The following is a 5,486-nucleotide window of genomic DNA, read 5'->3' as shown; positions in this document are numbered from 1 at the left end:
ACTTTTTGACGCATGGCTATTTCTACGGAGTAGTGGTCCGGTTTTCAAGGTGCCACGTCGGCAGTCATTAAATGCACATCCCGCTTTTAATTCAAACAAGAGTGTTACATATAAAAGGGGATTCAAGGGTCTTTTGTCACTTTACGCATTCAAAGATAATTCCCAATTCTCTCTGAATTTTCAAGCTTTCAAAACCCTAACAATGGCGAATACTGCTAATGTCAATGCTGAACCTTCTCAAACTCCAGAAGATATTACTTCCATGCCTATTATGAAGATCCAGGGTACCAACTATCAAGTTGAAGCTGATGTATCTAAGTACCCTGACGAATTGAAGATGCTTGTGATTGCCTTGAAGAATTCTGTTTTATCCAAGGCAATGTTCAATTCTTTCTCTATACCGATTTCGTGGTTATCTCAGGCGGGATTAACAGCTTCAATCGCTAAAGCCTTTGATGCAGTCACGTTTAACCTAATCAATGACAAGAAGGTTAGACTTACAAAGAAACTCTTTTGTCAGATTCTTGATATTCCAAATTCTCCACCGTATGAGGATTTTACTTATCCTCAAATTGTCCACATGTTCAACGAGATGGAACATCAACCACCACTATCCAAAATCAGTGATTTCAAGAAGTCAGGTCTTCCTAAGATTTGGAATTTTCTTTTTGGAATCTTTTTACGTTGCTTAACTGGTAGAACAGTGGGGTTAGACAAAGGAAGAATGGAGGTATACGCCATGGTTGCAGGGATATACTATGATTTACCGGTGGATTATGCTTCGCAGTTATGGAAGGAGTTCAAGAAAAGTGTTGACAACACGGACGCTGTACATGGTATTTCGTGTGCAAGATACTGGAGTGTGATCTTGCAGTACTTCTACAACAAAGAGGGTATTTTAGTAGCCAATGACGAAGAAAAAGTCATTTTTCATGTATATAGCAGTCCAAAGGAGGTGATTGATAATGCTGATGAGTTCCCAAGTGTTGCTCGTATTCCTGATGCAATGCTAAAAAGAGTTGATCCTACGAACTCAGTTTTGTTGACTTATCTGCAAACAATAGATACAACAGTGAAAACGGGTGTTCTATTGGAAAAAGAGAAGAAGAAATCAAAAAGGGGGAAGAAGAATGAAGCTGGTTCTTCTGCAAAATCGGTGAAGGAAACGAAGCCCAAGAAGTCATCTAAGAAGAAACCCGTAATAGTCGAAGAAATTGTTCAATCGGATGTGTCTATGGCTGTTACAGAACCAGTTAATTCACCTACTGTTGAAGAAACCCAAGAAAAAGAAATAATCCCTTCGAAGACTGGGGTTTTTCGTAGATTTAAGATGAGGTCTCGAAAATCTTCACCCCACGTTGTTCGTAAACCACAACATACACATCAAGGTGTATTATTCAGGGAAGTTCCAACGCCTGTTTCTCCATCATCAAAGAAACGAAGGGCTGAAGATGTGGCAAAACAGTTGACACAAGCGAAAACAAAGAAGTCCAGAAAACTTATCATTGCCACTACTTCAACAGAAGACGAAGAAAGAATTCCTGAAACTCCGGACGCTGATCTTGTCAAAGAAAGTTCGATTCCTGAAGACATAAGTCTTATTCCACCCGAAGTTTCGCATGTCAAGTCATCTAATGAGGAGACACGAACTTCTGATATCACTGTAGATGTATCTAATACGGATACAAATGTTAACATGGGTGAAGAAGGTGCGAAGACTGATGCTCAAGGTAATCTTAATGTCACTTCTGATATTATCCTATCTTTACCTCCAGTAACTTCTACAACTGATTCACCCACATTCAACAACAAAATCAATACCCCTTTCACTTCCATCTTTTCTTCACAATCTACTGATCCACCCAAACCTACTTCACCTGTCGATGATACAATGATGCTGGAGAATGAAACTGATAACGAAGGTTTTGGAGGAACTTTTGAAGATCTAAAGTTTGATGAAGAAGAAGAAAATTTTCCAGATCATATGTTGATGACCATGAAGCAGTACAAAATTTTGAATACGAAGTTGAATGCTATCATTCAATCTCAAGCTGATTTTGGGGGAGGTTCATCAGTCTCAAGTCTGGAAGTTGATACTATGTTAAAGATGATGGAATCAAGGATAATCAGCAAAGTCTCCGGAATGGTGAAAGATTCCGAGTCTGTTATTTTGGAGAAGGTTGACTACACTGATCAGAATAACGAACTTCGTGTTAAATCTCAACGATCTGATTTTATGGGTGAGCTCAAGGATCTGAAAAGCAAAACAAAAGAACGACATGTTCTTTTTGTTCAAGAAGTTAAGAAGGTACGCGAAGATGTCAACATGCAAATTCGTCAACTTCGTGAAGACATGCAGAGAGAAGTTCAAAGTGTTCAACAAGATTATACTTCAATCCATCAGAAGGTTGACATTATTTGTGACGCTGTCACCAAATTTGTCAAATTGTACGAAAGCATGAGTCCTCAACTTACTCATCTTTCTGAATTGGAGAATAAGAATTTTGGCGAGTTGCTTGTTTTGTTAAAAGAGTTGAAGGAGTTGTCTGTGAAACCAGTGTTCACTTCGTTTATCACTCCAGAATTTTTATCTCAAAAATTCATCCAGTTCGAAGCTATTCTTCACAAACAATTATCTCCTCTTACTCGCATTTCAAGTCTTCTTGCAACAGTATCAGATGCCCCACCTGCTTTCACAGGGGTGCAAGGGGGAGAAAAGATAGATGAATCTAAGAAGACTGGTGAAGAAGTAAAGGCGAGTAAAGAAGATTCGAAGGTGGTGGGAAAATTATTTCCTTCGAAGATTCCAACTACAAAGCCTGTTATTGTATCTGCTGGTTCAGTTACTTCAACTGTGGTCACAACGGTTCCGATGACCAGATCAGTTATTAAAGGTGTTGTGATTGGAGAAGCTGCTGGAAATGCTTCGAAACAAAAGATTGTGGTGGGAGAGTCTGAGTCTAAAGATAAAGGTAAAGCCAAGATCATAGAAAAGACTAAGGAAGAAAAGAAGGTTGAAGTGGATGCGGAGTTGGAAAGGATGAGGCGTATTCAAAGTGTTATGGCTCTTTGTGCACAAGACCCTGTGGGTTTGGAAAAAGGAGATCCTTCGAAGCAATACAACTATGAAACAATTGAGGCAAAAGTCATGTTTGATCATATGTATTCATTCGAAAAGGTGCCAAAACAGAGTTATGTGGTTTCAAACACTGATGCAAGTCAGCTTGACTTTCCTATAAATGAAATGATGTTCATCATGCCTCAGTTTAAAGCAGAAATTATGTGTAAAGATAAAGAAGAAGGGAAGAAGATAGAAATTCGTTTTCATTCAGTGTTGGCGAAAGCACCTGAAGAAGTCTGGTCACTGTTAAAAATCAAGAAAGTTATATGCATCAAAAGAGACGTGGTTTTCGAAAATGTTATTCAGAATCTCAAATACACAGTGATCAGATCAAATGGAAAAGTTTATGAGTTTACCATTGCTGATTTTCCGATAATGAACTTGTATGATCTTATACAAGTTGCATTAATCCTGAAAGACAAGTCTTTCTCTTTTCTACAAGAAACTGAGCCAGATGTTTTCCAACTTGGAGTCAAACACATCAAGATCTTTATTGAAAATTATTTTGAGTGTCTTGCTCAAACTGATGTGGAATTGGCTACTGCGAAAGGTATTGAAATTACTGCACCAATGGCTCCTACGAAGAAACAAGTAGATCTGAAGAAATATGAAGATGGTGAAATCTGCTTAAAACCATTGGGGATTGTCTTCGCAGGAAAAGACAAAGCTGGTAGAGCAAAGCGGTTCTTGTTCCAAACGTGCGAAGTGGAGAGATATGCAACTTCTCAGTATACGAACTTAATTGTTCGTATGAACCAATGCAGGAAGAATAATGAAGGAGACAAGAAGGAGATTAAGAAGGTCAGTGCATGGTACACAGAGATACGAAGAGTGATGATGTATTGAATTCAACTGCTTACAAGTTGAAGACTTCGACTTTGATTACAAAGGGGGAGATTGTAAGGGTAAATAGAGTTGTAATCAGTCGAAGGGTTTCATGTCTTCGAATGTACTAAGTCTTCGTATCTTATGTAATCTATTTTACTAGGGCATTGTATTCAAAGCTTAACGCATAGTCCTTAGTATATTTTTTGTACGCTTTCCTCTTCTATAAATAGGAGTGTTTACTAGAGTCATGGATACGAGTCTTTACAGTATTGTCATTTGTACTCTGTAAAACTTGAGAAGCGTAATAGAGTTGAAACTAGATCATATTTACATCTGTGTTCAAATCTCACAATCCTACTTTGATCATTAAACTCTGATTCATTTTATACTCGATTCATTGTTTCATCACACTCGACGAGATCGAGATCAAAGAGAGCCTCAACTTCGTGGAAGAACCTGTAGAGATCATGGACCGCGAGGTCAAACGAACGAAACAAAGCTGCATCCCAATCGTGAAGGTTCGCTGGAACGCCAAGTGAGGACCGGAATTCACATGGGAGCGCGAGGATCAAATGAGACTTAAATATCCTCATCTTTTTACTTAGTTATTTTGTAATAACTTAGTTGCCTGAACTCTAATTTCGGGACGAAATTCCCTCTAACGGGGGGATGATGTGACAACCCGAAATTTTCATTTGTATAGTCTCTACAGTTAAACACTTCATATAATATTCAAAAACATTTCAGTGCATTTTTGGCCGGATTTAAGTCCGTTTGGGTGTTTATTTTATTTTTCGTCAAACGATTAAATAAAAGGAAGTGACGTTATTAGTGAGGGGTAGCAAACAAAACAATCAACACTTTAGCTAGGTGTTTACGGCCAAACAAGAGGTGTTTGGTCCGTAAACACCATTTTCCCAAGAACTCATGCATATAGCATGAGTTTACACACTTTTTCCTCATTTTCTACTTCCCACCTCAAGAACACCAAACTTTTTCTCTCAAGTATCATAAGTTCATTTCTTCAAATCCGCCAAAATGTAAGTGTTTCCTTCCTAGATTCGTTCATACAACACTTAATCTAGTGTTTATACATCATTTCATCCATGGATTCTTGGTTTTTACTTAGATCTTCAAGTGTTCTTCAAAACACCAAGAACACCAAGAACACACACTAGTGTTTTTGGGCTCTAATCACTCTTACAAGCTTCATATAAGTAAGTGTACCCTTCCTATCTAGTTACTTACTTAGTATACTTGTTAATCCCTTGGAAAATCATCAAAATCCCCAAGAACATATGTGTTTACGGTTTGGGGATCTCCCAAAACCGTAAACACCCCCAAATGGTGTTTTGATGCCCCTAACACCTTCAAATGCTTGGATAAAGGGCTAGAACCTTGCATGCATGAGCTAGAAACACCAAAATACGAAAAGGTTGAGGCATACATGAGTTTACGGCCGTAAACTCATGGGTTTACGACCGTAAACCCAAGTCTTTACGACCGTAAACTCTCAAGGATGGTCCAAGGACCGTAA

Source organism: Lactuca virosa, chromosome 8 (genome assembly GCF_052849685.1).
Source record: "Lactuca virosa cultivar CGN04683 chromosome 8, Lactuca_virosa_CGN04683_v6, whole genome shotgun sequence".
NCBI classification, from domain to species: Eukaryota; Viridiplantae; Streptophyta; class Magnoliopsida; order Asterales; family Asteraceae; genus Lactuca; species Lactuca virosa.
The sequence above is the reverse complement of the archived record's forward strand: the minus strand, read 5'-3'. Positions refer to the sequence as shown.